This window comes from Phasianus colchicus, chromosome 9 (genome assembly GCF_987193195.1).
Source record: "Phasianus colchicus chromosome 9, bPhaCol1.hap1.1, whole genome shotgun sequence".
NCBI lineage: Eukaryota > Metazoa > Chordata > Aves > Galliformes > Phasianidae > Phasianus > Phasianus colchicus.
This window is the reverse complement of record NC_143444.1, coordinates 8162948-8175249: the sequence shown is the minus strand read 5'-3', so window position 1 is coordinate 8175249 and position 12302 is coordinate 8162948. Positions and strand designations below refer to the sequence as shown.

The 12302-nt window shown below is 51.0% G+C and overlaps 1 protein-coding gene across 1 annotated transcript in view; it reads right to left on the bottom strand.

Annotated features, from left to right (window-relative positions):
* The window catches only part of NUF2 (NUF2 component of NDC80 kinetochore complex), a 141489-nt gene that overhangs the window by 25737 nt on the left and 103450 nt on the right, over positions 1-12302 (bottom strand). Inside the window, exon 17 of the transcript XR_016469099.1 lies at positions 7393-8812. The gene's annotated coding sequence lies outside the window, so the exon portion shown is untranslated. The remainder of the gene's footprint in view (positions 1-7392; positions 8813-12302) is intronic.

Sequence of the window (12302 nt, the reverse complement as noted above, 5' to 3'; positions counted from 1 at the left end):
TGCCACCAGCAATTGGAAAGACCACTAAGATCATTTAGTCCAACTGCTGGCCCACCCCCATTGTGCCCACTAACCACATCCCTCAGTGCCACATCTCCACGGTTCTTGAATATCTCCAGAAATGAGAAGCTCCTTTCCTCCAAAGGCCTTCAGAGGAATGAAGCATAGGGAAGAGCTCTGCTATGGGCCTTCCCAGTGGAAAGCCAGGTTTGGAGCTAATTTGGGAAAGGCCTGACTCACTGTTCCAAACTGCCCAGCACTCTCCTGCTGACGCTGCAGGCAGCTCTGTTGCACCTCTGTGGGACCGCCTTGCCATTAGAGGCATCTGAGCTGCAGAGCACGGAGGGAACGACATATGGGCAGGAGCTGGGGACTGCTTTCCCAGCCTCTCTTTTTAGACCGTAACTGCATTTGCAAGAGGATCCCAGAGCCGCAGTGCAGTTCTTATTCGGTGCTATTAAACTTCATTAACTGATATATAGTTTCGTGTTGACTCAACGACTCTTAAACCCTCTTCCGGGGGACTTCCCTGCACACGCTGTAAATTGCCAGTAACTGCCTTCCAGTGGGAGTGAGCTGCTCGAGCGGAGCATCCTGGGTCCCTTCTGCAGGCAAAAACCAAATGGATGGGAAAGGAAGAGGTCCCCAGCCCCACAGCTTGACAAGGTTTGTGGGGAGAGCCCCCAAATCCATGGGTTCGGCCCCATGAAGGCGCTCAGAGGCACAGGAGCCACTTGGCCGACTCTGCTCCAGATTTGCAGGAGCCTCCCCAGCACATTCGAGATCCTCAGTGGAGGAAAACTCAAGAACAAAAATTCCTCTCCCGTTGATCAAAGCGCTCCTTTGCCACAGAATTGACAGCTCTGCTTCCAGCTGAATGCTTTCAAGGTTCGCATTGTCTTATGTAAACTGTAATCCAAAACGATCTCAAACCCAAAAAAAGCCCTCAGAACACAAGCTTTTGGCTCTGAGACCAAGTGGGTCATTTTGGCGGCGGTTCCTTTTTAGCTTCTCCCCCCCTTCTCCTTCCCCTCCTTCCCCAAATTGCAACACAAACGAGCCCGACCTCCTTTCAGAGCTGTGACTTTGATGCTGTGCGCACGCAGATGGGATGCGTTGCTGCACATTCCGACACTCTGGGGTAGCTCTGCTCATGCAATTATTCAGATAATTTGCCAAAATTGGAGCAACTTTGCTTGCAAAGCATGGGCCCAGGCAGAGAGACAGCGCTCTGCCCACCACGGCACAGGAAAGACTGGAGCACAACTGGGTGATGGGCTCAGCATCAAGAATGCTTCAGGGACAGCTCTGTGCAGGCACAGGGGTGGCAAAGGGACAGCATCACACGCAGGGTAATAGCAGAGCTGTGTGAGTGGCAGGCAGCACCACTCCGGCCATAATTATCTCAGGCCACCATATCATCAGAGAGCACATTTCTGCTGAAATTATAACGTGTCTCCTTTGATTATGCTAATTGTTAATAGGGATTCTAATTTGGGCCTCATTTTTCACTGTTAGGAAATAAACAGCAGCCGTTTCGTCGCTTTCTCTACCATCCCCAGGATTCCTCCCACCAGCACTAATTGAAACGTCCCCACACCGCGCTGACATCGCTGTGCCCCTTGTCATAAAATCAATGGCTTTCCCCTGCCTGGCTCCTCTTGGGCCACGGGGCCCTTCTCCTGCTCACCGATTCCACCACTCACCAAGGTTAAGCCACCTCCTTGCATTGCCCAGCTGCGCTGTCACAAGCATCCTTTGGAAAATGAACCATGCTAAGTGGACTTGATGGGGTTACCACCCCCGTGATGGCCATTGCTGCCACAATGAATTGGAGCTGCAGTGACAGGGGGAGGTGCTGATCACAGTCCGTTTTAGATCACCTAGGGTGGTTTGGGTCTAAAGCATCTCACTGAAGCAGATGGAAAGTATCAGAGATGAATGGCACCAAGACAGAGCTCCCACCAGCTGTGATGGTCGTAGAGCCATGAGGAACTATTGAATGCCTCAAAACAGCACCTCTCCCCAGAAGGAGCACCAGAGGAGGCTCCTGAAGGCACCTGGGCCACACTCAGATTGATGGTTGAACCTGATGATCTTAGAGGTCTTTTCCAGTCTTAATGATTCTACATCCAGGTCACCACCACGGAGAGAGGGTGGGAAAGAGGTGGGAAGCAGCCCTTCTCCTTACAGTCCACCTGCTCCATCCTTTCATTAGGTTCCTCCTGGCTAGACCAGAAGCCATGCCATGCAACAGGAGGTAAATCTGTGTGCTCACTGTAGGTGATTCTACTGCTGTGGACAAAACTAAACTCCAGCACCCAAGAAAGAAACACCTCAAAACCTGGCACAAGGTCTCACTGCTGCCTGCATCCTGCAAAACACCAGCAGAAGCCCAAGGAGGAAACAAAAACGCAATAGGATCCTGGAGCAACAAAGACCTGGCCAGCATCTCTTGACCCCACAACTAAACAGCATCCCACAGCAAACCCGCTCAGCCCACACCAGTGCCCCACTTACAGTTTGTGAGCTCAAGCAGATGTCTCAGAGGATGAGCATTCTCAGAGGGTGGTGAGGCACTGGCAGTGCTGACCAGAGCTGTACCCCATGCCATGGATGGGCCCCAGGCAGCCTGAGCTGCCAGCCCACAGCAACAGGGTGGAATTCATTGATCCTCAAGGTCATTTCACAACCTAAGCCACTCTATGATTTTACATCCCCACAGCTTTGCTGTCCTTAGGTCTGCTCGGAGAAGAGTGCCAGACTAACAAGCACCCTAAGTTCACCTCCATCCCTTTTATCTCCTCCCCCTCCTTCCTCCAAGCCACACCACACTCAGCTGCAACACCTCTTCATTCCCAATTACAGTGCAGGTGATGCCCTTCTCTCTCTGGCCACCTGCAAGCCCAGACTGCTTTCCCTTGCCCTGAAGAAGACACCACCAATTGGGGTTGGGTGGCCCCAGAAAACACCATGAGAGCCCTGGCTTCTATGGAGAGAGGAGGGCAGGGGAAGGAAAGAGAAGGGATGGGGCAGGTTGGGCAGAGAGCGAGTTGATGCAAAAGCCATTGTCTGGGAGCCACAAGCATCCTGCTGGCTGCAGCCCTGTCAGTTCTGGTTGGAGCAAGAAGGAGATGCTGGTCCTGGGGCGCATTGCTTTTGCATCCCCCCGCCACGCCACCACCAGCAGCACTGACAGCCAGAAGGATTGCTCATTTCCCACAGTCCCACAAGGTAAATTAAAAAAAGGAAAAGTCAAAGCTATCTCTGCCTGCTCGCACTTGGGGAGTCCCAACTCAATACATCTTGGTTACTCAGAAAAGATGCTTATTAATAAGCGAGGAAGGCAAACTTAGTTCTGCAGGCTGTGGGGTCACCAGTACAGGGAGTGCTTGCTTTGCAAAACACCGTTGGGTCAGAGGTCTGCACAGAGACCAAGGCACAGAATCATTAAGGTGGGAAAAGACCTCTCAGATCCCCAAGTCCAACCCCAGCCCACCACCATGTGCACTCCCCGCATCCTTCAGTGCCACACCTCCACGGTTCTGTAACACCTCCAGGGATGGTGACTCCAAACACATCCCCCAAATAACTCACACAGACAATCTTGCCACATGTAAAGCTGCAAACATGTGCAAGTGCTGGCACGATAAAACCAGCATTTGCTTCACTCTGCTACGTGACACCCGTCGCGTGAACGCAGCCTTCCAGGCTAGCACAAATATGGCAAAAATGTAATGCTAGCTGCAAGCCAGGCACAAGAAAGGCTGCAGCCACAACCCATGGAAAGTCTGTGAAATTGTATCTACCGCAAAACTCTGTTTGCAGGCTGACTTCAAGGCAGCAGAGCCTGCACAAGTCACACTGGTGGCCATGTGCCTTTTCTTCAAGCAAGGATTTCCTGCTGTTTTCTAACCTCAAGGCAAAAGAGAAAACATCCATCCTTTCACCAGCTTTGTTTCCATTCCAGATGAAGGGCTGATCTCCTCCTCTCCCTTTTCTTCAGCCTCTCTGAGTGTCACGAGGCATCCCCTAAGCGCTGCCTTGTGCTGGTGCGGAGGCACTTGGCTTCATGCTCAGCAGGGACAACTCCATTGAAAGCCACTTTATTTCCCTGAATCGTTCAGCACAGCATGCCCTCAGCCCACAGGGCCCTTCCCACCTCTTTACACCACATCTGGACGTGAACTGTCAAGCCCACTGCCTGCAGGGATCGAGCCTGGGCCAATATCACCAGGCAGAAGTGGAACCAGCAGCACACAGCCCAATGCACAGACCCTTCTGTGCTCCTAGAAACCCTTTTTATGATAGAAACGGGTGTTCCAAAACATTTATGGCTCACACCTGCCCCTTGCCCACCGGCTTCCTCCGGTGTTGATTACTTTCCCTCCACCGCACACCGCTCCCCAGCACAGCAAAACACATCCAAATCGCTGAGGCTGTGCTTTTCATGACACTACTGCCTGCCTCATTTCTTTCCCGTCCTCTCACTTTTGTGAAGGTTAAAGGCATCCTTCCTCGGTGCCTGTCAGCCTGTTATCTGGGCTGGAACCAGCTACCCGAGCTCCACCAGGAATATTTTATGCAGATTTCCCACTGCACCTCAGATGGTTCATCAGTAACCATCCTACAACCAGCAACACCTGGCTTTACCTCCCTGATCCCCAGCTGAGTGTGTGTGCACCCAGCATCCCCCCAGCCACCACTGTGATTTTAGAGGGGGAAGGAGAACAGCTGGATCCTTCAGACAGCAGCTAGAAAAATGCCATCTTTTAATTTGTGAGCAGAGCATAGAGAGCACAGGGATAAATGGGAGCCCCCAGGGTGGCATTTTTACAAGTCCCCCCGCTGGCTGTTGGAGCCCTTTAACCAACACGTGAGTGAGCATCCCCGTTTTGGGGCTCAGAAGCATGCTCACCTCCTGCTATGCTTCGGGAGCAGATGAATCCAGGCAATGCAGCCCATTCTCGGTGAACATCAGGACTTCTGTGCTCGTCTCCATGCCTAGGCTTAAGCTGCATCGGAAAGCCTGCACTCCTCTGGCCACGCTCCACTGAGACACTAAATCCAATTTTATGGCACCCGGTCCCAGCTGGGAAACAACACCGGAGAGAAAGAAACTCTTTCTGCTGCCTTGCAGGGTCTCCGAAGGGGCCATGGAGACTTTTTGCTGAATCAGGTACTGCTTTGTGCTCCCACCGCTGGCAGGCAGCCAGCTGCACACCATATTGCACGAGCCGGGTAATTTGGCAAAAGCGTGATCATGTGCTCACCCCCGATTCAGACCCAACTCATCCCATGGGGTGAGCTGGTAATGCGCAGATCTGGTATTAATTAAGGGGAAACCACAGCTGGAGGCAGTGATCTGTCATGCTCCCTTAGATGCAGCTTGTGGCTGCTAACAGCTCCCCAGTTGGGGTGCAGCGATCCCCCAGCTCTGTGTGCTGGACCAAAGATGCTTCATCTCCAGATCTGTGCATGCCCCCATCCCAAGGTGTTGGTTGGGCTCCTACAGGATGGATTTATGCTCCTGGCCAGAAGCAAGCACACCGAGCAGTGAGCTCTTGCCCAGGTCTCCATCCACAGCACAGCATTTCCAGCGGAGATAGAGCATTTGGAGAGTATCTCCTCTGCTCCAGAGGAAAAGGCGGTGCTGGTACCCAGGATGCCAGAAATGAAGCAATTTACTGAGTCAATTGTCTTTTTTCCAAGGACAAACATGTGTGATAGAAGATCTCCAGATCTGCTGGCACGCAGCAAGCTCTGGGCCACCAGCCCTCTCCCTGTCTCAATTCATCTGTCAATAAACCACTGTGCCCACTGAGGCTGGAGAAATGGAAAGGGATGCTTGTGCTCCACCCACTAAGATTAAACCCCATGTTGCCAAACAATGCTGACCCAAGGTTTCTTGCTAGAAGTGCCAAAATCTCCACTCTTAATGCCTTCCTAAGTGAAGCATGAGGGGCAATTAACTGCAGGGACATTATTTGGTCCATAAAGTCCCTGACAGAGGTGACGTGAGCAAGATAGGACCTCCCTTTGGGCTGGAAGTTCACACCTCTCCCTGCTCCATGAACTGTCCCAGCAGAAAAACCACACAGTGCCAAAACGAAGAGCAAATTCCCTCTAACACAGAGGGAAGAAGTGAGCTGTTCACTTAGAGGAGTCTGCTAATGGTGTTTATACCACATCTTCACACAGGACAGCCCTTACCCTGCAGTACTACCACAGGGTGATGCTGAAATAATCCCTAACCAAAGGGATGCCTGCGGTACTGTGGTACAGAAGGGGAGCAAGGTGTGAGAACAGGGAGGACATCTGCCTTTGTCCATAACCAACATCCCAGGCTCTGCCCTTTCCTCTGCCGAGTGCCTGGGAGTACAACCGGGAGCGGACCTCTGTGAGCACACAGCAAACCAGCTAATTTAAAACAATTATGCAACAGCTAATTAAAACCATCTCCGTGTCCTAGAAAGGCGGCCGGCCAGGTACCCAGCATGAAGTGCTGGGCTTGGCAGGGCAGCATCTTGGAGCCCTCTGTCCCACATGGGTCCCATCCCGTGGTTCCCTGCCCGCCTCGGCGCCGCACGTACCTGAGGCACCGGCTGTGCTTTATGAAGGCTAAAATTTTCAACTGGTTGTGTCTTTCCATGCAAACTCATTAGACACTATTTACACCCGCTGCAGCTGTGCAGAGAGAGGTTTTGAACTCTGGCATTCTACAGTAGGCTTTGTTTCTCATTTACATTTGCATATTAAAGTGTTTGCCTGAAATAGGCTATTGAAATTAATTCAGGATTAATTGGTGTCTTTATCTCATTAGGACAATCTAATTTAAGGATGATGAAATTGTTTAGCCTCCCGTTTGCATAATTAGATTGCTTTGAATTGCTGTCATTATTGTGCTCTTTAGCATCATCTGTAGGCCTCAAACAGACAAGAGTTTCAACCTCATAAAGACCAATCATGTGTTACAGCAGAGAGCTGTTAACCCCTTTTAACCCAAACTCCCTCCAAAGTGCTGCCACACAATGGAACGGCCAATGTGCGACACAGCAGGGACACCAAGGTCCCCTACCCCCTGTAGGGGTGCATCCCTTCCTTCCCTATACATGCTTGGGATGGCAAGGCGATGGCCTTGTGTCACCTGGCATTCCATCCTGTGGTGAGGCTGAGCAGAGCCACATGTGTTTGCCCTCCCCCTCATGTCACTGAAAGGGGCTGGTGGACACATGCCCAAGGATCCCATCCCTCCTGCGTGGCCTTGGGAAACCCCTTGGGCCAATGACTAAGACCTCCAGAGACAGTTGGGCTTCCCCTCCATTGTAGCCACAGCTAGAAGGGATGCCCATGGCCACAAGCACTGCAGTGTTGTCCCCTCCAAGCACTCACCAAGATCCATCTCCTTCTCTTCTAATCTGGAGGCTGTTCCTGAACCTCCAAGCAAGGAGTGACCACGTGGGATCAACTTGCAGCTCTGGAGTCTTGTATCAACAAGCTCTTTATTCTTTTTCTTCAAATAGGTCCTCTCTCTCTTCCATGCAGCCCACCCATGTGCACACTCCTATCATTTGTCTGTGCCCAGCCAAGAGTACATGTAGGTTTATGAGGGGGTGCCACCATTGCCCATGTGATCCTGGGAAGAACAAAGGAACAGAAAAGTGGCACCAAGACCCTTTATATGGGATCATCTTTCATCCCAGACTCACCCTATGATGCAAGGGCTGGCTTGATGCCATGAGGCAGAGATGGAGCCGTGCCAGCCTCACACAGGGCTCAGCCTTATCTCTGGGACCTCCAGAGGCTTCCAGAAGACAGAGAGAAAGCCTCCACAGGATGCTTGTGCCAAGGGACTGCCATCACGGTGTGTTTCCCAGAGGTTTAGTGCATATCCCAAAACATCACAAGAATGTTGCAGGGGTAGCATCTGCCATGCATTGGTCGAAAGCTGTCCTGAGGACCATCGCAGCCCCTTTTCGGCACTTTTCAACCCACTCAGGGGATGTATGCATTCAAAGTCATGGAAATGGGCATCTCGAGTCAACACCAGCTCCCAGCAGAGGGTACTGCTTCAGCATCCTGAGCTAAGACCTCACATCCCTGTGGGTCTCTCCGTCAGGAACCAAACTGCTCATCCATACAGAACACGTGTCTCAGAAGTATTTGTACACGATAAAGCATCACACTGCATTGTGACCGGCTTCCTTGCTAGCAAGAAGGACCGCGGCCTTGAACGTCCCCCCTGCGCTAGGCCGCACTCGCTTTCCAGATGGCCGCCAGAAGCCGATAGACACCAAAGAGCCTGTAGTCGCTCCCAGGACACCGAGAGCAGGCCGGGGGTCGGGATGGCAGCTCTGCAGGTGCTCCCGGGGACGCTCCCCGTCTGTGCTGGCCCGGCGCGAGGCGAGAGACCTGCTTCTCATTAGCAGGCGGCTGGCTCCGGCGGCGGGGGCTGCGCCAGGCAGGCTGCTTCGCCAGTCGCTTCACGTAGCCGAACATCTGGTTGTGTCTCATCACCGTGCAAATTTATGACCCTGGAAACAACATGTTGATGATGTGCTGGGAAGGGGAGCCGGAGCTGTGATCCCCGCGTCCGAGCGGGGACATGGGGATCACTACCCGAGGACGTCGGCGTTGGAGGGGTGAGGATGGGCAGACCCGTGGGATGGAGCGCCCGGTGATGCAGTACGGTGACGTTTTTCCCTCGATCTCTCTCTCTTCTGGGAAAAAATGCAAATTCAGCACCATCCAACTTCGTACAACTTCATCTCTGGGAATTGCTGACTTCCAAACCAGCCAACAGACAGCAAACCTGTGAGGAAAAAAAAAAAATGTTTCATTTGAATGCTTTAGAAAGGAACATTTCCATTTGCAGTGACTAGTCAGTCACACTTTCCACTTTATGGTTAAAATTATAGAGACATTTAAAATGATTTGAAACGAAAATGACAGATTGCATTTCAGGTCCTCCAAAGAGAGTTTTGTTTGCCTAGAGCGAGTAAATGTTTAAGTATTTTTTCCAAAGATCAACTATACCAGATGAATGGGAACAGAGCGTAACCTTGTTTGCAGGCTCGCACCAAAGGTTTGCAGGTTCACACCTCAGAGAAGGTTCAGGTTGGTATCAGAGGGCAGTGGGCATGGAGCAGCCTTCCCAGGACAGTGATTATGGCACCAAGCTGCTAGAGTTCATGAAGTATACGGACAACACTCCCACACATACGGTCTGATTTTGGGGTGGTCCTGTGTGAAGCCAGGCATTGGATCCTATGATCCTCATGGGTCCTTTCCAACTCGAGATATTCTACCATGTTTCAAGAAAATGTTTGCAATTTAGTCCAAGCGAGGGGTTTCACTTGTGTCAGCTTTGTTTTGTTGGAGCTGCAACAGGAAAGGAAGAAATCCAGCTCTTGCCATCGTGGTTAGGCAACCAAAGATTAAAACACCCTGTATGTCAGTGTAAGAGGAAAGTTGTAGCGTGGAACAACTACATGAAGTTATCCACAGCTTTCAGTTTTGCAGCTATTACGTAGAACGTTTGTACTACTACAGGCTCCTTAATACATTCATAGAATCATTGAATAGTTATGGTTGGAAAAGATTTCTAACATCACCAAGTCCAACCATCCACCCATCCCCACTGTGCCCACCAACAATTTAAGAAAAGAGTTTTCTTCAGTCTCAAAACTTTAATAGAAAAATGGGAAGAAAAAAACCAAAACAGTTTCAAAGCAAAAAGTCTTTTCAAATTAGAAAAATCAGACGGTGCCCTTGAGTGATGCCAAAGCAAAGATGCAGGACTTGTTCTAAACTCATGCATACCTGCACATACATGTTCTTACATATATATATACGTACACTATGTCATGCTGCTTCTCCTCCAGGAAAATGAATCCAGCAAACCCATTGGATCAAGGCCAGGTCATTGGTGATGGGCACTGGGAAAGTGATCTCCAGTTGTTCCCAAACTCCCCTCTCTCTCCTCACTGTGAGATGTGGGGGCTGTGTCAGCAGCTCTGGCAGCAGCAGCCGTTCTCACCACTGGCTGGAGCTGAACCAGCCCCCTGGCTCAGGCACAAGCCCATGGAGCACGGACACATCTATCCTTCCCAACCACGTTCCCCAGAGGGGTCCCGGCCCCACAGCACCAGGAGAGCAGCCCCAGTGCGTGGCACAGGACTCCTGACCCATGTAGGTTATCAGTGCCATCACCACCCAGCCTGGGTTTCTCACTGCCAATCAGGCCTCTCCTTTGATCAGTGTTATAATCAGATACAGCACTCCAGCATGGATTATTAAGTTTTAACAGTTGACACATCATTTCTGATACCATAATCTGGCAGCACTTTACAATAAGTGACAGGTCCTCACTAATTCCTTTTGTATTCACTGTAGCAACGTTAATCATGAGTGATGAACTTTGCGTATTCATATGGATGTAATAGGCAGTTCCCAAGGACTGAGACTGTAATTTAGCTTTAACCTAATGGGCACTGATTGTAACAATAAGTAATTATGTCAGCTAAATGCAGTGTTGATGGCAATTGATGACAGCAGCGAAAGCCACGACACCATTTTGGATCTAAGCTTGGAGTAGTCATTTGTAAAGCTGTAATGCCAAGATGAGGAACAATGTGTCCTCTCCTGTGTCTCCTATCATCCAGCTACCTTCAGGACGATGAGGACAGCCCCAGCTGTGACAACAAGCACCAAAAGCACAGTTTCACTGCATGGCAACCAATCTCAGGGTAGCCTGCATGCCCACAGCCTAAGTACATCCATAGAAAGATGCTCTTCTTTCATACGGCGTGACCCCTCTTGTGGCTAGAGAGGAAGGCAAGGCCAGGATATCTTCAAGCCAGTATGTTTGGATTTGTATTCCTTTCTTTAGAACGGGGGAGCATGGCAAAGTCATAGTAATAATCTTGTTAATGACAGTAATAAGGCTGTAAGTGCTGGTGTCATCTTGAAAAAGTGATTTGTGCTGCCAATAAGAATCCTGTTTTGCTTTAATCATTAATGTGGTCCAAAACGCCTAGAAAATACGAACTAGATACCATGAAGTAGAAAGGACACCCTGCTTCCACAAGGCAACATCCCTACCTCTGCCAAACTGCAAGGAAGAGACACCTCCTGTGATCTGAGCAGGGCCTGTGGAAAGCCAGCAGCAAGAGAAGCAAAAATTGACAGAACAAGTTGGTTGCTATTTTTTTTTTCCAACATTTTCCTAAATTTCATGGCTTTTTTCTTCTTTTGGAACCACAGCCACGGAAAGTCAAGAGCGAGAGGGTCCCTACTGACCCTCACAGGCCACAGGGCTGCCCTCATCAACACAAGAAGGTCGTGGGGAGGTGAGAAAGGGATGCTATGAACTGGGGGCAGTTGGGTGAGCCCAAAGCGGCAGCGCTGTGTCTGGTCCTGCTGCAGGCTCACCTGTTACAGCAGCATCTGCAGCAGCCTCAGCCAGGTACGACGTCAGATTTACAAGTGTCTTTAAATGAGGGCCAGCCCCCTTTGAGATGCTACCTGCAGCCCGATGCTTCTGACAGCACCTGCGGGCTCATCCTGCTGCCTGCAGCCAGCAGAGCCTGACGGGTCCGTGTCCATCCCAAAGCTGCTTGCTTTGCCATGGTGACACTGCCCGGCCAGCACAGTGCAGAGGGGGGGCCTAATTAATGCTCATCACTGCCCAGAAGCAGGCCAGGCTGATGTCAGAGCAAACAGTGATGGCTCCGACATGATACCCGGTGCTTGGGGTGATTGGCAGCCTGCAGCCAGTGGTGCCAAAAGCACGAGATCCCCCGCAATCAGTGGCACTGCAGCGTGTCCCCCCATGGGAGGAGATGGCAGCCCCTGACCAGGTGCCGAGCACCAGGTAGGTTCCATGCCCAGCTGAGGGGCTCTGCAGAGCCTGTCCAGCAGATCTTGACTGACAGCAACCTCAGAGATCTGCAGTAATGGCACCAGCTTGTCACACGCTGCACTGTCCTCACCCTGCAGCTGATGTGACAGCCCCAAGCAATGAGGTACCCACCATGTCCCAGTGCCTCTCATCCAAAAGTGACAAGGGAAACATGATAAAGGTTGAGGCCAAATCCTTCACAGAGAGCTGCAGGCTTGAGCTGGCTTAGGATGTCCATATGTTGTTAATAATAATAAACATAACAATAAACAGTCTTGCAGAGCACTCTGCACATCCCCAGTCATAGGGGATGTGATAGGACAAGGGGGAATGGTTTTAAACTGAGACAGGGGAGGTTTAGGTTAGATATTAGGAGGAAGTTTTTCACTCAGAGGGTGGT